This window comes from Suncus etruscus, chromosome 17 (assembly GCF_024139225.1).
Source record: "Suncus etruscus isolate mSunEtr1 chromosome 17, mSunEtr1.pri.cur, whole genome shotgun sequence".
NCBI lineage: Eukaryota > Metazoa > Chordata > Mammalia > Eulipotyphla > Soricidae > Suncus > Suncus etruscus.
In genome coordinates, this window is record NC_064864.1 from 30612387 (window position 1) to 30637409 (window position 25023).

The 25023-nt window shown below is 38.6% G+C and overlaps 2 non-coding genes across 2 annotated transcripts; one reads left to right on the top strand and one right to left on the bottom strand.

Moving 5' to 3' along the window:
- Positions 1-1147: 1147 nt before the first annotated feature.
- On the bottom strand, positions 1148-1303 carry LOC125995157 (U1 spliceosomal RNA). Its single transcript, XR_007490746.1, has one exon. It is a non-coding gene; the product is annotated as a U1 spliceosomal RNA (small nuclear RNA).
- A 16278-nt stretch (positions 1304-17581) lies between these two features.
- Positions 17582-17686, top strand: LOC125995279 (U6 spliceosomal RNA). The gene has a single exon (XR_007490826.1). It is a non-coding gene; the product is annotated as a U6 spliceosomal RNA (small nuclear RNA).
- The last annotated feature ends 7337 nt before the right edge of the window (positions 17687-25023 follow it).

The window sequence follows — 25023 nt, forward strand, 5'->3', positions numbered from 1 at the left end:
TAGCTTGAGTTGAGTACTTACCTATTACACCATCCTTCTTATATAAACACCTAAGAGCATCCTTATTTATTTTGTCAATTTCTTTAAAATAGTGAATTATAGAGTAGTCTTCTGCAAAGGCAACATGAAAAGATATGTCTGAGTAGTCTTAGTGCTATTTTTTTTTTAACTTGTTAGGCCAGCCCCAAATGAGTACTTCCATGAGACTCCTAAGAGAAAACAGTCGTGTTTGTGCCAAAGTCTCTTAAGTTCTCAGGACAAATTCTTCCAATATAGAGGCTGGTTATGTCCCTGAATTTCAAGAACTTTCACTCTTGCACCTAAGCCACAGAGCCTATAAAATAACATTCATACTTTATATACATATGCTCTGAGTTATCCTACTGCACAGAAATAAATTCAGTCTTAGTTTTCTTGCCTTAAAGTCCTACATTTGCAGGCAGTGCTCTTAACTAGACCAAAATTCATGGAAAGAGCCAACACAACATAGAATTAATAGCTCTTTTATATTTGAAGCTCACCACAAAGAGTGGTGAAAGCTGTTAGGGAAATAACTACACTAACAATTAGCATGACAATGTTAAAAGAATGAGAGAAATGGAGTGCCTGTCTCGAATGCAGGCTGGGGTAGGGGAGGAGGAAGATAGAGGGCATTGGTGGTGGGAATGCTGTGCTGGTGAAGGGGGGGGTGTTCTGTTTATGACTGAAAGCCAACCTCAATCATGATTGTAATCATGGTGCTTAAATACTTTATATATATAATATATATATTTAAAAAGCTCTTTTATATTTGAACTATATACACAAATGTTGGTGCCTGTGGGACACTCACACTAGAAGAATTATTCCCTGCTACCCACCCCATACATTTCTGAATATCTATGTATATAAACTTGTGTAACAAGTTTGGATTCAGGTAGGAAATAAAAGAGATGAATACAGCTTTTTAGAGAATCTTCCATGGAAGAAGATATGCTACTTACTTGTGAATCAAGAACCCTACATACAAATAATTGTTTCTCTGCACCCTTACTTAGTCTTTATCTGTCTTACTGAGTTTTTGTGGCATTCACCCATATAGACACTGGTTTACTTAAGTTGAGCTGTATGCTCTAGTGAGTTTTTTTAAATTATTATTTTTTTCTTTTTTGCGATTGCAGTTCCCTACTACCACAAATTATGCAGTCAAGTTTCCCACATTTGGGGAAATTGCAGGTGTCAGCACATCTGGAGTGCAATGGATAAGCCTCACCCTGGGGAAACCACCTTCGTGATCATGATATCTCCCTTACCAGGTAAGTATTCTAGTGAGTTTTTAATTTTGGGACCACACCCAGCAACGCTCAGGGGTTACTCCTAGCTCTGTACTTAGAAATTGTTCTTGGCAGGCTTAGCGGACCATATGGGATGCCAGGATCAAACCCACATTGGACATATGTGAGGCAAATGCTCTACCTGCTGTGTTATCTCTCTGGCTCCTGTGCTCTAGTCCTTTCATAGGATGTAAGAGTCTCAGGTTCAGGTCTGGCTAAAGCCAATGAATAACCCAGATGCTTCTTGGCTCAGGGTCAGTTTCTCAAGAAGTTTTTATCCAGAAATTCTAGCATAAACTTTACTAGAAGTCCCAAATCCTTCCTTCTAGGGCATCCTGGAACACCTATCAGATCAATGAAAGTATTGCAAAATCTATGCTTTAATGAAAACAATGAAAAGCAGTTCTTAGGTTTTAGAACAAAGCTGTTCTGATGTGTTTGTAGGTTTCAAAATTTTTGGAGAAAATTTGGAATCATAACTAAATGAATGCATATTGTGACATTTTATTTTTATTTTTGTAAAATGGGAAATACCTAGCACTATAGAAATAATATAACCATTAAGCTCTTCTTATGTTCATTACTGCTCCATTTCCATACCCGGCATCACATATGGTCTGCATATTACTACCAGATGTAATTCTTGAACACAGAGCTATGAATAAGTCCTGATCAGAGCTGCTATGACCCATCTCATTCTCCCACACCCCAGATAATAGCTACCATTAGTATATTGAAATATGTGCATATCTGCATCCACAGATATAAGCAGCCATTCTACTCCTTATATTTGTGTATATAATTCTCCTTGTAAAATTCTGCTCAAAAGATCTGGTCTACTCCTATTCTTTTCTCAGGGTACCTGCCTGAATCCATACACAGCTGATGGTTGGAAGCCTTTCTTTTTTTTTTTTTTTTTTGTGGTTTTTGGGTCACACCCGGCAGTGCTCAGGGGTTATTTCTGGCTCCAGGCTCAGAAATTGCTCCTGGCAGGCACAGGGGACCATATGAGGCGCTGGGATTCGAACTGATGACCTCCTTCATGAAAGGCAAACGCCTTACCTCCATGCTATCTCTCCGGCCCCGGAAGCCTTTCTTATGAGGAGCTTAAACTACATGGAAAGAGCCCTAGATTGATAGAGGGAGATGAAAGTCCACTAATAACACTGTGCTAGAAGTCAGGAATGTGACCCACTCAGGAAAAATTTAATGTCATAGAGCAATGTGTTCTCTCCTACCCAAGATGCCTAAGAGTACAAAGCAATTTCTGAATCTTGTTCTACATGAATTCAAGTTTAGTAAGCATCCTTTGTGGGATCCAGGCATATCAAGATGTGCAGTTGCATATTGAAGGATGCAAATATAATAAAGGATGTCTGCTAAGAAACTCTCAACAGAAGTTCTGATGTCTCTTTCATATATCTTTTCTGATACATCTGATTGACATTGAACAGTAAATTTTGTTGACAGTCCAGAGAGAGGACTTTTTCAATGTTGTAGCCCTGAATTATGTTTTTGAAAGATTTCTTTGAAAGTGAGAGTACTCAAAGACCATTCCTGATATGGGACTGCTGGGAGTCCTTTGCAGCCTCCAGGTGGCCAAATCACAGACCAACACCCAGACCAACACCCTCTCCCACCCCACTATTCTAAAGATATAAAAGAGACATGTGTATCTCCTTTGTATATCTTATATGTATTCTCTTAACATCTATAACTCTCTTTGAATATCCTCTTATACAGTGACAACTTTGTCCACTGTTATCCCCCCTTTGGTATCTGTTCAATAAGGAATTCTGATAGAAGAGTCTATCTGTATAGAATTCATGTTAGAACCAAGTTACAGGGAATGTTGGACCTGTTCCCTCGACCCCCAGATGTACCATTAGTACGCTGTGGCATTGTCCCTCTTTTGCATAGGCACATTAAAATGGGAAAATATTACATTATGCAAACAAGTTCTTATCTAATGGAGATGGGAACACAAATTTTGTAAAGCCTTATACCCTGAACATTGGCATAATAACTTGGCTCGGCCTCAGAAAAATGGGCATTGCCTATACACTCCTGAACCATGGATAGCATCTATGGAAACAATCACAATTTTCTATAACATCACTAGGAAGTAAACGTCGACCAGGGAAGACCCGACTGCTGCTCTGGCATTGACTTACTCCAATGAGTGCTCTCTTAACACTCAGACCACTTAACAACAGCAACAACCTGCTTTCAGGGCAGGTGTCTCCTCATCTAATGATGAAGTGAAAGTAGAGGACATTCCACATCAACCTGACTTGATGAAGGAAATGCGCAGAAACCAGAATCTTTAACTACAGGAACCTGACACCAACAACAGCTAATGTTCGAAAAAGTTTCACCGGGACCATGGAGATGACTCAGAGACTAGGCAGCCTGATATGCTGCAGCCCAGAGTCATTCTTATGCCAGAAAATTTCAGGGTTGAGGCCTCCTTGTAATTAGGAAGAAGCTTTTTTCTTTTCTATTTTCCCCATATTTTGCTGGGCCTATGCAAACAATGGCGATTGCCACTCTCAAACCATGACTTCTGTATTTTATTTTTAACACTTATCCTTTAAGAAAGAAATAAAAACAGCTTACTAAACTTAAAAAAAAAACTGTAGTGAAATGCCTGTCTTGAATACATGCAGATGATGGGAAGGAGGAAGGAGGCACTGGTGTTGGGAATGTTTCACTGGTGAACGGGGGTGTTCTGTTTATGACTGAAACCCAACTACAATCATGTTTATAATCATGGTGCTTAAAGAAAGAATTTATATTAAAAAAAAGAAAGTGAGAGTACTAAGTGAGTAGCCTCATTTCAGATAGATTTAGGCAGATAAACTCAGGAACAGAATAATCTATGTACAGTTTTACCATGTAACCTCCAAGTTTATTTAAAAATAGCATTTTCCACTAGCTGAGTATCTACCTGCCAGTTTATAGTTTGTGCTGTTTATACTTTATTCCTTAACTCGTTGTTAAACTCACCGAGCACACATTTTTACACCATTTTTACAGACTCAGCAACTAGCTTCTTTGGCCTCCTTGCATATGCAGTCTATTAATTCAAGTGCCCACATTCAAGAGTCATGTATCCACCTATATTATTGTCTAATTTCTTTTTTTTTTTTTTTTTGGGCCACACCCGGTAACGCTCAGGGGTTACTCCTGGCTATGTGCTCAGAAGTTGCTCCTGGCTTGGGGGACCATATGGGACACCGGGGGATCGGACCGCGGTCCGTCCAAGGCAGCGCTGGCAAGGCAGGCACCTTACCTTTAGCGCCACCACCCGGCCCTATTGTCTAATTTCTGAATGGTATATAACTTATGTGTCACTTGCTGCACTAAAGTTTTATCAGATTCCCCTTTCCACCTCCTTGTGAGTTTCAAATAGGATCTGGTACTCCATAAGTGGAAATCAGAATATGGCTTTAGAGTTTAAAACCAAAAGGAAATCAAGGAGATGCTCTTTGATCAGATCTCAATCCTTCACAACAGCTCTTATCCAAAAATAATGCCCACAGAAATCAAAAGAGCCAGCAATGAAGTCTAAATGTTTGTAATGAGCCATTTTTTGCACTCCCACACTTCTCAGAAAACAGGATGACTGGGTCCCCTAGAAGAGAACCAGCTCTTGTGTCATTTACAGATATTCAAGTACATTGGCAACAGAGTTCAGGAAGAATTGAAGTTTTGTTTGATCCTAGAGCAGGGGTCTCAAACTCGTGGCCCGTGGGCCATTTGCGGCCCTCTGTACAACATTTTGTGGCCTGCAGCCGGCCTTCAAACATTGCAGTATTCACGATTATTTGCTTACCGAATAATGGCAATAAAAATTGCATTAGTAAGAAAAAATCGCATTAAACATTCGCATACCCTGAGCAGTTCCGTTCGGGGTATGCAAATGTTTAATGCAATTTTTTGCGATTTTTTTTCTTACTAATGCGATTTTTTATTGCAAATACTTGGTAAGTGAAATCCCTTATGCGGCCCTGCCTCACTCGGACTTTGCCTCCTGCGGCCCCAGGTAAATTGAGTTTGAGATTCTTGTCCTAGAGCCTATTGTACTCTAGCATTAAAATGAAGGCAGAAACATCACCTTGATACCTAAACCAGACAGAGATGCTATGAAAAAAGAAAATTACAGACCAATATCACTGATGAATGCAGATGCAAATATCCTCAACAAAATCCTGGCAAATAGGATTCAATGCCTCATTAAGAAGATCATCCACTATGATCAAGTAGGTTTCATCCCAGGAATGCAAGGATGGTTTAACATTTGTAAATCTATCAACATAATACACATCAACAACAAGAAAAATAAAAACCACATGATCATATCAATAGATGCAGAGAAAGCATTTGATAAGGTCCAACACCCATTCTTGATCAAAACTCTCAGCAAGATGGGAATGGAAGGAACCTTTCTCAATATAGTTAAGGCCATCTACCACAAGCCAGTGGCAAATATTATCCTCAATGGAGAAAAACTAAGCCTTCCCTCTAAATTCTGGCACAAGACAAGGCTGTCCTCTCTCACCACTCCTATTCAACATAGCACTGGAAGTACTTGCTATAGCGATTAGGCAAGAAAAAGATATCAAGGGAATCCCGATAGGAAAGGAAGAAATCAAGCTCTCACTGTTTGCAGATGACATGATACTCTACTTAGAAAACCCTAAAGACTCTACCAAAAAGCTTCTAGAAACAATAGACTCATACAGCAAGGTGGCAGGCTACAAAATTAACACACAAAAAATCGATGGCCTTTTTATACAGTAATAATGATAGTGAAGAAATGAACATTAAGAAAACAACCCCATTCACAATAGTGCCACACAAACTCAAATATCTTGGAATCAACTTGACTAAAAATGTGAAGGACCTATACAAAGAAAACTATAAAACTCTGCTCCAAGAAATAAGAGAGGACACACGGAAATAGAAACACATACCCTGCTCATGGATTGGCAGGATTAACATCATCAAAATGGCAATACTCCCCAAGACATTATACAGATTTAATGCTATCCCTCTAAAGATACCCATGACATTCTTCAAAGAAGTGGATCAGGAACTTTTGAATTTTGTTTGGAACAATAAACACCCTAGAATAGCTAAAGCAATCATTGGTAAAAAGAATATGGGAGGAATTACTTTCCCCAACTTTAAACTGTACTACAAAGCAATAGTTATCAAAACAGCATGGTATTGGAATAAGGACAGGCCCTCAGATCAGTGGAATAGGCTTGAATACTCAGAAAATGTTCCCCAGACATACAATCACCTAATTTTTGATAAAGGAGCAGGAAATCCTAAATGGAGCAGGGAAAGCCTCTTCAACAAGTGGTGTTGGCACAACTGGCTAGCCACTTGCAAAAAATTGAACTTAGACCCCCAGCTAACATCATGTACGAAGGTAAAATCCAAATGGATGAAAGACCTTGGTATCAGACCCCAAACCATAAGATATATAGAACAACACATAGGCAAAACACTCCAGGACATTGAGACTACAGGCATCTTCAAGGAGGAAACTGCACTCTCCAATCAAGTGAAAGCAGAGATTAACAGACGGGAATATACTAAGCTGAGAAGCTTCTGCACCTCAAAGGAAATAGTGCCCAGGATACAAGAGCCACCCACTGAGTGGGAGAAACTATTCACCCAATACCCATCAGACAAGGGGCTAATCTCCAAAATATACAAGGCACTGACAGAACTTTACAAGAAAAAAAAACATCTAATCCCATCAAAAAATGGGGAGAAGAAATGAACAGACACTTTGACAAAGAAGAAATACACATGGCCAAAAGACACATGAAAAAATGCTCCACATCACTAATCATCAGGGAGATGCAAATCAAAACAACGATGAGATACCACCTCACACCCCAGAGAATGGCACACATCACAAAGAATGAGAATAAACAGTGTTGGCGGGGATGTGGAGAGAAAGGAACTCTTATCCACTGCTGGTGGGAATGCCGTCTAGTTTAACCTTTATGGAAAGCGATATGGAGATTCCTCCAAAAACTGGAAATCGAGCTCCCATACGATCCAGCTATACCACTCCTAGGAATATACCCTAGGAACACAAAAATACAATACAAAAACCCCTTCCTTACACCTATATTCATTGCAGTACTATTTACCATAGCAAGACTCTGGAAACAACCCAGATGCCCTTCAACAGACGAATGGCTAAAGAAACTGTGGTACATATACACAATGGAATATTATGCAGCTGTCAGGAGAGATGAAGTCATGAAATTTTCCTATACATGGATGTACACGAAATCTATTATGCTGAGTGAAATAAGTCAGAGAGAGAGAGAGAGAGAGAGAGAGAGAGAGAGAGAGAGAGAGAGAGAGAGAAACGCAGAATGGTCTCACTCATCTATGGGTTTTAAGAACAATGAAAGATATTCTTGCAATAATAATTTTCAGACACAAAAGAGAAAAGAGCTGGAAGTTCCAGCTTACCTCAGGAAGCTCACCACAAAGAGTGATGAGTTTAGTTAGAGAAATAACTACATTTTGAACTGTCCTAATAATGAGAATGTATGAGGGAAATGGAGAGCCTGTTTAGAGTACAGGCGGGGGTCGGGTGGGGAGGAGGGAGATTTGGGACATTGGTGATAGGAATGTTGCACTGGTGATGGGTGGTGTTCTTTACATGACTGAAACCCAAACACAATCATGTATGTAATCAAGGTGTTTAAATAAAATAAAAATATAAAAATATATAAAAAATAAATAAAATGAAGGCAGAGTGGTAGACCCAATTACTCAGGCTAATTATTTGTCAGGCTGTGTATCATTCCCAGTGGAATAATGTGCTTATCTGTTTCTCATTTCTACTATGCCAATGATTGGTTCACAACTGCCAGAATTACAAAAAATCCTTTCCAATGAAGGGAATTACTGCATGGACCTTCTCATTACATAATAGGAATCCTCTCAGGGAGTTTCCCGAAGGTCTAGGTTTACATATGAGCATTGTGTGGGTGCCTTTTTAAAGTGGTATTCCTGGGGGTGGAGCAATAGCACAGCGGTAAAGCATTTGCCTTGCAAGTGGCTAACATAGGAGGAATCCGGGTTCAAATTCCGGCATCCTGTATGGTCCCCTGAGCCTGCCAGGAACAACTTCTGAGCACAGAGCCAGGAGTAATCACTGAGCACTGCTGGGTGTGACGCCTCCCTAAAAAAAGTTAGAAAAGTGATATTTCTAGTAAGACTCTGGAATTTGAATAGTATTCACTTTTTCCCCTTTAGACATTGAAGCAAACATGTAATTACTCCATATTTGTACTGTGATAAATTATCCAGCGTTTCAAATTCTGAATTGGGATTGCTCTTCTAAGCTGATCCCTAATTAGTCTCAAAGTCTTTCCTTTCATAGACTATTGAGTATTTTTTTATAATACTTTGTCATAAAAATATGTTTCTTAATTAGATCAAACTTTCATTTTAGATTTAAAATTAATTACATTAAAGTAATTATATAATATAAAATATATACATAAAATGATCATGTGGTATACCTTTTATTTAGAACTATTTTTTTCCTTAAAATACAGTGAAAATACAATAATTACAAATAGTCACACAGTACTTGGGACACAAACTCACAGAGCACTCAACTACTTACACGCCTACTCAAAACGCATGCATCCACTTCTTACAACTATACACCTAATACCTACTTCTAAAAGTAGAACCACACTCAGTGACATATTTACATGCACATTATATATCTGCACATAGAAAACATGCACTAATGATATATTGGATACACAACAAATAATCAGAGCACTAATAATCAGGGCATCATGCAAACATTCTATTTCCAGACCACACTCTAGCAGTAGTCTTCCATGCCACAGGTATAAATATACAAACAAACCCTTTTGTGCAGTACAGTGACTCTTGCACTTACCTCCTAAACAGTAATAGACAGTGTCTAAATTCAAAAGCTCACTACAGGAATTTAGAACAATCTAGAATAGAGAGCAGAGTGACATTACCAGCATTCTCAGCATTCTCAATGCTGAGAAGCCAATCCATCCTCCAACACACAATTAGCTATCACTTACCGATCTATTGATTACTGCCATTTCCTCATAAGCCTCTGGAAAATATGAATATGAAATATCCTTTGCAAGTTTACGTACCTATAAGGGAAAGATACTGGATTGTTTTCAGTGTCATGAATTGACACAACAGGTCCTTATTCCAGGATTTATGTCTCTTGCTTCATACCATGTTATTCTCTAGTGAACTCACCTAGCACTCAACTATTAGAGAGTAAAAAACAGTCACAGAAGTTAAACACACAGTGAATAGATTTATTCAGTGGCCTTGTGTTGTGCAATCAGTGGGGGTGGTTCAGTGGAGCATTCCAAATTGTCACACAAACTACTTACCAGTGAGTCTAGACAGTGTTCAAAATTACCTGGTTTTCTTGACTGTTTTTGATACCTAGTGCAACTGGCAAGGTACTCATATGCTTAGCTTTGTTAATCTGAAAGAAGGCAGAGTGAGCACAAATCATTAACATGTATGGAGTACTTATTAATAAGGAGTAAGTGCTAGACTCACTTGAGATGAAGCTTCCTTAACTACATCATTATTCATAGGTCCAGCTACAAGAGAGATAATCACACTAGCTGTAGATGTATCTATGGGAGAAAAAGGGACTGGATTAATCAAAACTGGCACCCAGAGTGACTTGTTTCATGTTGCCAGATTTATAGCACTACCCCCTAATCTCCTCCTTGAAAAATATTGCTCGGATTCTAGAACCCGCCATTCAGAGCACCAGTTTTTCAGTGAAATCTTAATATTAAGAGAAGAGATCGTACCAGATATGACCTTGCAGATAAAAATACTATGACTAGCTCAGAATTGTTGCCAACAGTCATTAATGACTGAACTGCAGCCCACAAGTATTACCTGTATTCTGAGAAGTTATGTCTAGATATTTCTCTGGACAAGCTTAAGCCTTTTAGTGAGCAATGGAAGGAGATGTCACACTGACTCAATAAATTGTCACACAGGATCAGAGGAGAGTTGGGTTCTGGGAATTATTTTGGTTACTTTTACTGGCATTTGTGGGTCTCAAAGCTATTGCAGAGTTGAAATATGCCTGACTTATTGCACTTTCAGTGTTACAGATATTGACACAGAAAGAAAAAAAAACAAAGGGGGAAAACATTAGGTAAAAGGAACCAGAACCAAATATATGACATTGTGGTTATCAATGACCAAAAAAACTCCCCAAACAAGCAAAAACCCCAGTCTTTATATGTTGAAAGCTTGATTTGATCTGTTGACATGCTCTACCTTATTATTTTTTAAAATCTAATTTATAGGTCAAAAACCTCATACATAATCAGAACCTAGAATAAAATCAATGTAGTTATATAATCAATGATGTGGGGTGAATTTTTATCATTATTTCTAACAGGAGGAAGCTGCAGCATAAAGATGATGATAAAAATTCTCCAAGATAAATGTGAGAATTGTCTGTTGGGGTCTGTACAGACACCCTTCTTCAGACCCCAGGCTGATTCGATGTGTGATTTTCAGGAAGTCAGCAGGAAACTCACCTCTACCATACATATTTACAATCTGTTCATTTGCCTGCAAGTAAATGAAATGTTGGAGAAGCACTGTGAGAGAACCTAGTAATATTTTACGAATCTGATAAAGCAGAATAAATTATAGACATGTGTGTAATATGTTTACCTGTGAAAGTCCTGCTGGCAAATTTCTATCTTTTCCGCTAGGCACTACACTCTTAAGCTTTTGCATACCATTATTTATGGCACTTCTGGAAAAACAAGATATTAAAAGGCCAGATTGTTATAAAACCAGATTTTACTACATGACAGACACAGACAAGTTGATATGTCAAGAAATTTTAGTCCTGTTCTTTGAAATAGAAAGATTATGCAGATTTTCTCACAACCAATTGGTATCTTCCCTATTGGTGGAGTGAAGAGATAAGAATGACCCTTTGCTAGACTGTATTTCGACCCAGGGAAAGCAGATCTAGAACAAGGGTAGCTGCAAGAAATAATCCAAAATTGAGAGTAAAATATGTCTGGCTGAGTAGCAATCTGTCTCAAGAGAAACTGACAGACTGCAGGGTTTTTTTTTTATATTAATAATTTTATTTTGACCAAAGTGGATCACAAATCATTCACAGTAGTATTTTAGGTCCATAGTGACATTGAATCAGGGGCACTTCCACCACCGATGTTGTCCTCCCTCCACCCCTGTTCCCAGCATGCATCCCATAATGCCCCTAACTTTGCCCCCTGGGCTGCTAGTATAAGTGGTCCCTTCTGAGTCTAGCATGTTGTAGATTGGGTTTTGATTCTGTTGTAGTTGGCTTTGGATTTGGTGTTTAAGTCTGATCATTTTTTATTTCTACTCAATGTTCATACAATTGTTTAGTCTTGGTGCCTTCCATTATTTCCCCCTCAATTTGTGAGGCAGAACAAGATGGTTCAAGTTATGTGGTTCTGTTTAAAGATAAGAAGAAAAAAAGGGGGGGCAAAAATTCAAACAAGCAATTTATTGAATACATAGATCACCCTTGGTCAGGGGAGTAAGGACAGAAGGCTTATCCTGAGCCAGTCCCATCCATGTTGTAGAAAATCTCCGTTTTGGGTAAAAACAAGTTGTAAACAAGTAGATACATAGAAACCAGGGATGATCTTTGTTTTGGGTGAAACCAAATTGTAAGTTGTAAATCAATATGTCTTTGAGTGTCAACAAAACGCCCTCATATATGATAGATGAACAAATCAAGTGAATCATTGCATAAACATAAAAGTTTTTTTTAAGAACTATCACTCCAGTAGGACATCACCCCAATCATACTAACTCTTGAATCAGCAGCCAAAGTAAATTATTCCTAATATTATTGGATTTCAGCTGGACCAATTTGCTGTGAAGAATGGACAATGTACTGTTAAGAAGCTTGCCTTAGGACCGGAGCAATAGCAAAGCAGTAAGGCATTTTGCCTTGTGGCAGCCAATCCCGGAAAGACTCCGGTTCCATTCCTGTCATCCCATATGGTCCCCTGAGCCAGCCAGGAGCGATTTCTGAGCTCAGAGCCAGGAGTAACCCCTGTGGCGGGTGTGGGCCCAAAACAAAAAAAACAAAAAAAAAAAAAAAGGAAGAAGCTTGTTTTAGGCACACTTATCTCAGAACCCAGCACAAAGTGACAATTTGCATAGGGATTAATTCAAAGGAACAAAGTTTATTAGTTAATCCTTAAATATCTGCAATGGTATTAAGAGCTCAGGATTTCACTTTATAACTGCTGTGGTGTTGCCCATGTCCTCCTTTAAGCTATGATTATTTGGGCTGTTCCATTCTCCTTTTATTGTCTCTCATGTTTCATTATCTGTCTTCTCCAGAAATCTTGTTTTTTGTTTTTTTTTTCATTTGTGTTCTATCTTATTTTATTTTAGGTCTCATATTGCTGTGCTCAGGGCTTATTCTTTGCTTTGCTCTCAAGGATCAATCTTGAAGGACTTGGGAACTATATGAGGTTTTAGGCATACAATCTGAGACTGGGTTCTACTGTGATTTATGTCAGACCAGAGTACATTTCAGCATGTTTTCTAATCAAATCCTAGAGATTTCTCAATTTCGCTTCTCACACAGTACCCCCAATTCCAAGCCTACTTTGAAGGATAAAAGAAACACTTACCTATCTGAAGTAAGGCTCATATGTGTTGTGCCTTCTTTGTTGTAGGTGATGATGGAGAATCTTGTATTTGGGCTAAGAAGGAAGCATGTGTTTAGTGAGAAACCATAAACACAATCATATAGTAATACCAATGGAGTAACAAGAAATGCATGACATTTTTTTCATGCCTGACTCCAAATTTTTACTTGGGATATGTTTACTAATAATTTAGATCTTTAAAAATGTTTAACTTTATTAAGCTTTAACTTTTACTACTTTTATTTAACTTTAATAAAGGATTACAAGACAAGTGGACAGTCTAGTCTTTCTGGGAGAGTTCCAGGATGAAACCATCCTACATCCCTGTACTCTCAATGGTCCAATATATAACATGTATGCCTATGTATATACACAAAAAATATGCTGCAAACTCCTGGTGAATACCACATGCCTTAAGAGACAAATATTCATGCACTGCTCTGTATGGACAAAACTGATTTGTTATCATGTAAAAAATTTAGACTTTCATCCCCCCCCCTTTATCTTTCCTCACTTCCCATCTCAAAACATTCTGCCATTTAACAGTCATGCTTTTATAGTATCCTGTTCTTATAGGTCACTTATTATATGGTCACTAGCCTCCAGATTTTTTTTTAAAAATTTTTTATTGAGACCACTGTGAATTACAAATTCTTCATAGTTGTAGTTTAGACATATAGTGACAGTGAATTAGGACCATTCCCACTACCAGAGTTGACCTCCCTCCACCAAAGTTCCCAGAATACATCCCATACCTCCACCCTTAGTCCCGTGGCCTTACCAGTGTAACAGGTCCATTTTGTGTTTAGATTGTTATAGTTTTATATATTATATATATAAATATATATCTATATTTATATATGGATCTTAGTTCTATTGTCTTTGACTTTGGCTTGGGTTTTTATTTCTGACCATTTTTTCACCATCCAATGCACCTGAGACCACTTAACTTTCAGATTTGTTTTTTCTTTTTTGGTTTTTGGGCCACACATGGTGACACTCAGGGATTACTCCTGGCTATGTGCTCAGAGATCGCTCTTGGCTTAGGGGACCATATGGGACACCCGGGGATCCAATCGCTGTCTGTCCTAGGCTAGTGCTGGCAAGGCAGATGCCTTACCGCTCCTCGCCACCGCTCTGGCCCTGCTTCCAGATTATTTTAGTTAAATTTCTCTCTTAGGGCTGGACTGATTTCCCGCTCTTCCTATTTTGAACTTGTTTTACATAAAATAATCAGATTTTTTGCTATAACACAAACTTATGTCAAAATACATAAATATCCATAGATTCATATCTTTGATCATAGCAAAAAAATATACCCCTTATAAATCCGACATTAAACACCCTAAAGTTTTTTTTTAATCATTCTCACCAGTATCAACTCTTCAATCTCTTCTGGCTTAACCCTTTTTTTTTAGCCATAGAGTTTACTTTTATGCACAAGATTTATTTTAATAACTATTACTATACAATTTTTTGATATTTCCCAAGCCATTTTAGAGATAGATCAAAATTTCCACACCCCTTTAAGGTACATCTTTTTCCCTATAAATATGCTGTTTTCTTTGTGCTATCATGTGAGGTCTTGAGTCTTTCATTTGACCCCTGTCACTGTTTATCAAATACTTAGCTATCATGCTATTGGTTTGCATATTTCCTAGTGTAATTTAAGATGCTCAAGGAAGATTATCTCTGTTGCATACTGGGGATACTCTAGAAAGAGGAAAGATTCTTAGACTTGATAGAATCAGTATCATTTCTCACTTTTATTGTTTTAAAATACTTCCCTGGACTTCTGCTATTGATCTATTATCCCATATCCACTGAGTTAGACAACCATGTGCTTTGCCTGGAAAAGGAACACACCAGCAGCTATCTCTATACTTCTTAATCATTGCATACACAAATTTACAAACACTGTTCCAGTCATCTTGCACATTGCTTGACCTAGAAACACAGAGGACATGAATCAGAGGAACGAAATGCATAGAAGTAGGGCAGACAGAAGGTCTACCACTGCATCTTGCAAGATTATTTAGCAAGTACCTCCATGTCTTATATAGTTCATGCTAGTTCCATAACTTGGGCAATCTGAATCACCCTGGTGGCATCACTGACTAGTGCAGTGATAGAAGTTAACAAGATGTACATGCTCTGGAATGAAGAACATATTGTGGGAAGATGGGAATTATGGTTATTTAATTGGAGCTGTTAGACCTTGAATGAGAGCCACACCTAGTTAGGATTTCCTTTATTCAGTTGTTTTTTGGTTTTGTTTGTTCTTTTCCATGCAGCGTTTGATTTGGGATTATTGCTTATCTGATAATTTCCCTTTTTTTGGATGAAGGTACACATTTCTATTAGCTTTCCTCTTGGTGCCATCTTTAGTGCATGCAATAGTTTATTATTTATTTATTTATTTATTTTTTTTTTTTTTTTTTTTGGTTTTTGGGCCACACCCGGTAACGCTCAGGGGTTACTCCTGGCTATGCGCTCAGAAGTCGCTCCTGGCTTGGGGGACCATATGGGACGCCGGGGGATCGAACCGCGGTCCGTCTCCTAGGCTAGCGCAGGTAAGGCAGGCACCTTACCTCCAGCGCCACCGCCCGGCCCCGTTTATTATTTATTATATTCATGTGTTCAGGGCTTACTCTTGGCTTTGCTTTCAGGTATCACTGTTTTAGATGACTATCTGGGGTTCTAGAGATCCAACTGGGGTAGCCATGCTCAAGGTAAGTGCTTTGCCTACTATACTATGTGCTGGGCCCATATGTTTAAAGCTCCTTTTTTTTTTTTTAAAGTCTTATTGAGATTCTGTGGTTTGCATGTGTAGAACAAAAAGTTCTTTATTACTTCAATTTAAATGATAGTGAAGAAGCATCTATTTTTCTCATTTGAAAATTTCATCAAGTATACAATTTAGTGTATTATTCCTTCCTAACCTCAAAGATGTCTGGACAGGTTTGAATATTGAAAAGTTTAAGATGAATATAAAATTTTCTTATATGCAATTTTCTCTACCTAAGATGTTTGTGTTACACACTTTGGGTTACTTTTCTCTCCTTCAGTATATGTCTTAGGGCTAAATTTTATTTACAACTCCAAGTTCCTTGTATTTAAATATTTAGCTCCTTATTCATTCACATTGGGGAGATTATTTCTTCAAAGTATGCTGTCTCACTTTTTTTTATAGTAAGACTATGACATCGATGCTGCTACTTTGACTATTGCCCCATGTGACTTATACACTGTTTCAATACAATAAAACTTTCTTCTTTTAAAACTGAATTTGATTTTTTTCTGAATGCCATATTTCTACTTAGTTGATTTTATCAGTGACTGAATGTTAGCTTTTAGTCCCCTCTCTGCTTCTTGGTTCCATGATTTTTGTTGGAAGCATTTAAATAATTTAAATAATTTCATCATCCGTGTTGGGCTTCCTAATTTGTTTCCAGAGGTTAGGGACTCTGAATTGGATTTTTGGGCAGGTATCACAGTCACATTGTCATCTGTTCAAAGAACCAATAAACATAGAGAAGCATCTGAATCTGGAATGGAATCTGTGATTTCAACTCTGCTCGGCATACTTATAAAGATATGGCTCAAACTCTCCACATCCTAGGTATAAACTTGTTTCCATGTAGTTTTTGGAAACCAACTTCTCCATCCTCTGCTACTGTTTATCCATACATGCTTCACATTTGGGTAGTACCTTTGATTTTGCCTCCAATTCTCCTCTCAATTGACATTCTTTCTCCTGGGCTGCAACCTGCCTTTCTACAGTCTCTTTGGTCTTTGGAACCTTTGGACTTGACATTTTTTTCTATTCCAAGAAGTGGTTTGAACATGACTGTCTAACGAAGTCTTTTAAATATTTTTTTAAAATTAACTTTTTTGTTTGTTTGATTGTTTGTTTTTTAGGCCACACCCAGTGACGCTAAGGGGTTACTTCTGGCTATGCGCTCAGAAATCACTCCTGGCTTGGGGGACCATATGAGATACCTGGCAATCTAACTATGGTCCTTCCTAGGCTAGTGCCGGCAAGGCAGACACCTTACCGTTCCATGCCACAGCTCAGGCCCCAAAATTAACTTATTTTACTTAAACAGAATTTTTACAGAATTGTTCATAATATAGTTGCGTTTATTTATTTGTTTTACAATTAGAACATCATGCTATTTTCAGGATATAAGATTCACATCTGCCCAGATCAAATAACAATGCCAATATTGACTGTATGGTTATGGAGTCTGCGAATTATCTTGAGTCATGTATCTTGCCCTGAAAGTCTGGGACATTAAATTCCCCTTGACCTAGGGTATGATAAGAGGTTGAAAAATTCTAACAAACTGGTACTTTTACTGTTTCCTTGTACTCTCTTTCTTCACTCAATTCACATTCTCTTTAGGAGATATAGAGAAGATTGCACTTCCACTTTTTTACTTCTAACCACCTATCTCTCATGGAATCTTAAGAATATCACACAGCAGTGTGATATTCAGCAGCACATATACTAAAATTGGAACAATACAGAGAAGATTAGCATGGCCCCTGCACAAGGATGACATGCAAATATGTGAAGCCTTCCATATTTTTTAAAAAGAAAAAAATGAATATCATACAGAAGCTAAATCTTTATTTTATAACCCTGAAATAGATACATGGTATGTATGCCTCAATTTTTGGAAACTGTGATTATGTGCTCAACTAACATTACTACAGATTTTGGTCCAAAACATTTCTCAAACCACTTCAGGATGGATCCGAGCTTTTCAGGGTAAGATAATAGTAGAGTCATTGCAATAAGATGACTTCAACATGAATCATCTGGACTTACCAAACACTCTTTGAGAAAAGTAATCAGAGACTGATATTTCCACACAATGGTCCTTTGTCACACAATCCCAATGTCCAAGACTATAATACTAACATGTCTAAGTAAAGAAGTAGTGAAACACAGAGTCACATATCTCATAAGTCTTTACTTACAGTGAGAAGGGTGCCTTCTCTCCATTGTCTAGGGAGGCTCCAAGCTCTGCTTCTTTTGATTATAAACTAATGAGTTAGAAGGGTTAGAAAGTATACATTTCCTCAACTCTAGTGTTCATAAATAATGAGAAGAATCAAAGGAATTGCTACCTTGGATATTTGATTGGAAGGGGAATAGGAAGCCAGTATTTTTCATCTATGTATCAAGGCTATTTCCTTCAACTTCTCAGACCTGCCTCCTTACCAGAATATTGTCTATGCCAACACCTTTCTTATTATTTCCATTAGGATTATTTGTATTTTAGTGAAAGTCAAAATGCAACAGATATAAAAATGGACTAAACTGGGGCTGGAGAGATAGTACAGTGCATAGTAGGCTTCCCTTGAATGTGACCAATTGGAGTTTTATCTCCAGCATTCCGTATGGATCCCTGTATACTACCCAGGACTAATTTCTGAGTGCAAAGTCAGATATCACCTGAGTATTGCTAGGTGTGGCCCTCAAAATGAGCAAAAATGGACTAAAACAGTATTTACTAAGTTCAATGTTTTGTATACCATTTTCTAGCTTGAGGCCAGAAAATGGGTATTTAGTAGTGATCTTAGGATCACTTTTCAGGATCATATCCAGAACATAACTTTCAACTTAACAGAAACTCTAGGTAAGTCTTCACATTGTAGAAGAAACAAAGAAAATCACCGAAAGGCAAGTGGAACAAATCTTACAAGCCCCAAATATATTGAGTAGGCAGCTTTTAGTCATCAGCTTACTTTTAGAATAACTGAAAATTAGAATGCATATCCAGGCCAGTTGATGAAGAAACTTGAATGTCACTTAGATCTATTTCATATTCAGAAAGCTTTTACTGTGAATATTTCATGGCATACACATTAATTTAGTGACTCCATAGGTTAACAATTTTCGCTCCTTAAATGAAATAGCAGACACAAAGCAAGGGGAGGGGCATTTCTCCTGCTTAGAAAACAAGTGACCACAAACTTTCAGTCCTTGGACCTGACTAAGATTATCTCCTCTTCCCTTCTTTCAGATACTGGGTGTCTCCTTGACAAAATCCTGTGGCCCTTGGGACAGAATTGGTCTGAGAAGCACTGGGACTGGGACAGGAGAGGAGGGCCACTCACGCATCTAAGACAAAGTAGACATCAAAGTTTCTTTTGCAGGCAGTCTCCAGATCAAGTCCCCTCTTGTGATGCCTCTTGTCTTTGTAGACGTCTCTCCAGCTTTGAAAGTGGTTCAGGAAATTTCCTGTACTCAGTCCTGAAGGTGGCACCACCAACAACAGGAAGAGCACAGGACCTGGCATGCTGAGACAAGCAGTTTCCATTCTTTGGCTGCTTTCTGGCAGTTTGTTTACTCCCACTTCAGGTTGCCAAAAAAGAACTCTAATAGGTTTACACCAGGTTTAAGAGTCTTGGCCAGCATAGACCTTTCACCAAGTCACACTGAGTCACTCCTTGGAGTCTGTCCGGTGAGCAGAGGCAACCAGGTGATTAAGTCTGGGTTGAAGAACCCCAGCCTATCTACATTCTTTCCCTGTTTCACAGTAAACATAGAGCCCCGTTATTATGATGAAAAAGATGTTGGCATGGTAACCATGCGACCTGCAGCCCCGTTTATTGACCTTCATGTTGGCAGTCCCAAGTGGGAGTATTCCCACATATTCTTAGGAGGTTTATAAAATGTGTGTATTTATCTCTTACCCCAAACTCTCACATGTATCTATTACTGGTAGAAAGTTCTACTCTTCTTTTTTTTTAATTTTAATTTTGACCAAAGTGGATTACAAATCTTTCACAGTAATTTTTTAGGTACATAGTGAATTGATTCAGGGGCATTCCCACCACCAATGTTGTCCTCCCTGCACCCCTGTTCCCAGCATGCATCCCATATCTCTCTCCTTTGCCCTTTGTGCTGCTAGTATAAGTGGTCCCCTCTGTGTCTAGCTTGTTGTAGATTGTGTATTAATTCTGTTGTGGTTGGCTTTGGATTTGGTCTGATTATTTTTATTTCTACTAGATCTTTATATGACTGTTTGGTCTTGGTACCCTCCATTATTTCTCCCTCAATTTGTGAGGCAGAACAAGAGGTTCAAGTTATGTGGTTCCAATATGGTCCCCCGTGCCTGCCAGGGCCGATTTCTGAGCACAGAGCCAGATTAACCCCTGATTGCTGCTGGGTGTGACCCAAACCCCCCCCAAAGTGGGGGGCAAAAATCAAACAAGCAAAAAACAAAAACAAAAATGAAGGAGTCCTTCTAAAGGTTATAAATATCAATTTAAGAGAAAAAAGGAAAAAGAGAGAAAAGCATAACAAGAATACAAAAATAAATATAAAACAAAAAAACCTGAAAAGTACCACAGCAATAAGCATCACAGCAATAAAGACAACAACCAAACAATAACCATGGACCTGAGATAAAAAACAAAAAAGCACACAAAACAAACAAACAAAAAACAAGCAACAACAACAATAACAAAAAGTTTAATTTGTGCTTTATTTTTTTTGCATAGCCACAGTAAATATTGGGGAGATTAGAAAGGAAATTCCCTTGGCCTAAGAGTTACAGGATTTCTTCATTCTTCAAGTATACTGTCACAGGAATAGCTACAGGCTCTGTATATGCTCTTGTTCTCTCCCCTAGGTCCTTTTGTGATATCTGGAAACTTTCTGCTCAGTTGTGGATGATAAAATCAGGCTTCTGTAATTAGAGATCTTGGTATTTGCACAGGTCATAGGTTAAAGCCTAGGATGAAGTCTTTCTTTATGGTTCTAGAAGTTCTGTTTCATCACTATTGTTTTAATCAGTCTTCTGTAGTCTTGGTTTTTGCATCTATCGTAGGGCAAAGCCTAGGATAGTCATTCATTATGTTTCCAGAAGTTCTGCTCAGTTGCGGTTGTCTCAGTCAGACCTCTGGAATTAGAGATCTTGGTTGTAGTACAGATCGTAGGCCAAAACCTAAACTAGGGTCTACAAAAGAGAATTTTTAAAGTTCCTATTGATGAACGAAGAAAGAGAAAGTAGAGACAAGTAAGTACTTGTAGATTCAATCAACTGGGCACTTCCTAAGACCCCAGCAATTAAAAGTTTACCATGGGTGAAAGAAGAGGCCCTTTGCATGAGCTTTGCATCTCCTGAGAAAGATAGGACAAGACTCAAACCTAGTTCTCTAAGGCCTACAGTGCTCCTCTGCTACTACTTTCCTCTTTTTTTTTTTTTTTTATAAAATAATTCCTTTTTTATTTATTTTTTTATTTTCTTTTTTTTAAATTTATTTAAACACCTTAATTACATACATGATTGTGTTTGGGTTTCAGTCATGTAAAGAACACCACCCATCACCAGTGCAACATTCCCATCACCAATGTCCCAAGTCTCCCTTACTTTCCTCTTAGAAAACATTGAGCTGCACTTCTAGCTGCTTCAGGGACTGGAATGTCAATGGGATTTTGCATTATCACACTTGGCTGAGCTGTTCTCCTCTCCTGGATTGCCAAATGAGGAAACTGAACCTCTGATGTGTTAGAAGGCTCTGTCCTAGGAGGCAGAGATCTAATGAGAGGTGGAGTAATCTAGTGAGATTGGAGGGAGCCTCTGAGCTTCAGTTGGTACAGTCTGTGGGGAATTTAACATTATAATATCATCTAAAGGACCTAATTCTGGTTCCTTCAGCTCTGAATATGACAGTCCTCTCTTTTTTTCTAAATCTTGGTATACGACCATGAAGACTTGGACATGAGACTTCCTGCCATTACTTTTGGTTCTTGCAGAAATTGGTCTAATTGCAGGATGGTATGATTATGCAAGTTGCCAGTTACTGAACTTTTTTCCCAGTGATAAAGTTTACATTTGGGTCATATGGTATGATAAAGGCAAGTAAGATGCTTCTTTCTTAGCCCATGCTTTTTTTTTTTTACAGTGTGATAAAAATTTATTGACTATCTTGGAGGTTGAGCAGAAAATTTTTGTTTTCTTTTTTTTTTTCTTAGCCCATTCTAATAGAAAACTCTTTCAATGTTTATGAAAAGAAGAATATCCCAAGACAGGATGGTTCCTTCACATTCTTTCTCTCAGCATCCTATTAACTTCTTCTCCGGAAAGAACATTATCCCTTTTGGCCTTAAGAAAGTAAAATTAGGGGCCGGGCGGTGGCGTTAAAGGTAAGGTGCCTGCCTTGCCTGTGCTAGCCTTGGACAAACCGCGGTTCGATCCCCCGGTGTCCCATATGGTCCTCCAAGCCAGGAGCAACTTCTGAGCACATAGCCAGGAGTAACCCCTGAGCGTTACCGGGTGTGGCCCAAAAACAAAAACAAAACAAACAAAAAAAAAGAAAGTAAAATTAACTAACTCCTTCTGCCATAATTGTCAGATTCATGAAATCAGATGTCTCCATTAATGTCCTCAGTACTCCACCCCAAATATCCCTAGAGCTTGACCTGGCTTCAATCCACTACAGCTGCAAGTTGAGCCTAGCCAAGTGCTGTGGCTTTTAAGAATCTTACTTCTGGATCTGGGATGAAAGAACTTCTACTTTTCAAAATTTTCTGGTCTTTTCTGACTAGTTATTTCTGCCTGTCTTTAGTTATACTTAGTTCTGGGACTGTACTGATCAAATTCACATCTCAATTGCTTTCTGATAATTTCTAGCCTATTCCCTGTTGTGCTGAGAAAAGAGATAAAAGAAAAGATACTTTTCTGGGGAGTGATCTTATGCCAAAGTCTCCCAAAATCTTAAAGTTCTTTCACTACTGAGTTTTCCTGTGTTCCTTGCACTGTCGTCTGTGGTACATTAGACATATAAGGGGAGGGGTGTCTGTTCTTTTTCTTTTTTCAGTTTAGAGGTGTCTGTTCACAGAGACCACACATGCTGTCTGGTCAGTGGTGGACTTAGCTATAGTGGTTCAGCATTGAGACTTGTGACCAACATCATGACACCATCAAGACATCACCATGGATCATATGAACTCCCATAGTATTGCAGTGCAGCCCTCACAGGGTTAGTAACTTTTTAAGGGGATTTTAAGTGTCCAGTCATGAAATAAACCACAGAATCATGCCCAATAGGAGGACCTATTGGGATGCACATACACTTATATCTTCAAACAAAGGTTATCTCACTCTTCCCAAGTCTCCTTAGAATTCCAAGGATTTTATGCCTCTTCAAGTTTTCACAATTATGAATTATTCACTGAAAGTCCATTTGTGGTCGCCAACTAACGATGGCAGTAGAGGAACTGTGTAATTTATGTGAATTGGGAAGAAGAAAGGTGACAGAGATGAGCCGAATTGGTGGCACAAGTGGTAGGGCATCTGCCTTGCACATGGCTGACCTAGGATGGACTGCCTTTTGATTCCCTTCATGTCCCATATGGTCCCCCAAGCCAAAGGTGATTTCTGAGCACATAGCCAGGAGTAACCCCTGAGCATCACTGGGTGTGGCCCAAAACCTCCCAAAAAAAGACAAAGAAAGAAAGAGAAAGAAAGAGAGAAAGAAAGAAAAAAAGAAAGAAAGAAAGAAAGAAAGAAAAAAAAAGAAAAAAAAGAAAAGAAAAGAAAAGAAAAAAGAAAAAGAAAAGTGGCAACACCAAGAAAGGAATCTTCAACTTTCTCTCTACCTACTTCTGCTATCCAGGAAAGTGGTTAGAAAGATCTAGGACTGTTCTGGCTAAAAAGACAAAATCAGACCTAGATCCAGGTGATGAAAACAGACAGATGGAAATAGAAATGAAATGAGCCTAGGAGATATCTTAAAATAATAAATTCTGGGGCCTCAAAAGCCCCTATGGACTGCAACCTGCCAACTTGCTCAGCTAGCTTCTGGATACTAGACTCAGGACTTCCCTCCTCTGTTTCCTCACCAGATTTCACAGTTCTCCTGCTGACAAGCATGACCTCAATAGCAGCCCAAGAGCACAGAACCACTAGTTCCAAATATTAGAATCAGAGTTATTCTGGCCCAGAGCTGGAGGCAGCATGCTCAGTGTGTGGAGCTCCTATAGAGCAATTCTGGAGAATAGAGTTTCCATCGAACCTCCCAACATTTTGCCAGCTGCTAGAGAGATACATCATCCAGAAAGCAACCACCCCAACGCCCTCAATTCAGCATCAATCTCAAGGTTTGAGCCACAGAAGCCTTTTCAGTACTTTAGAACTGATGTTTCTTTTTTTTTTTTTTTTTTTTTTTTGGTTTTTGGGCCACACCCGGCAGTGCTCAGGGGTTACTCCTGGCTGTCTGCTCAGAAATAGCTCCTGGCAGGCACGGGGGACCATATGGGACACCGGAATTCGAACCAACCACCTTTGGTCCTGGATCGGCTGCTTGCAAGGCAAACGCCACTGTGCTATCTCTCCGGGCTTAGAACTGATGTTTCTAAGATGTGATGTGACTTGCTACAGGTCACAATCAGGAGGGATTGAGGAAGCTGGGTGGAGGACTCAACTGACCTGACTCCAGAATCGTTTTTTTATTCATCAAGTTTACGCATGATCACTAAGCTCAAATATTCTTTTTGACAGATATGAAAAATGGCACAGAGCCCTTGGGTCAGACCCATAGGCTTAATCAGATATAGTACCTACCCTAGTTCCCACACTGCCCCTCATTGTCACTTTCCTTTTAGTTTTTTTTGTGATGTTTCAGTATTTGGTGATTTTTTTTTCACTCTTTTTTATTTCCTTGTCCAGGAGGTGATGAGCTTATTATTATGTCTCAGTCTTGAGATTCTTGTAAACAGAGCTTGGAAGGAAATGAAAAATAATCCTAATTAGGGATGATAACCCCTTAGAGTAGTTGGGACTCTGCAGCAGACTGTATCCTTCTCACAAGACTTACATATTTGTCAGATGTTTATAGAATCTTCATTAACATAGAACTCCCTTAGATAAGACTTCTGAGCCAACATCAAGAAACAGATAAAAACCAGT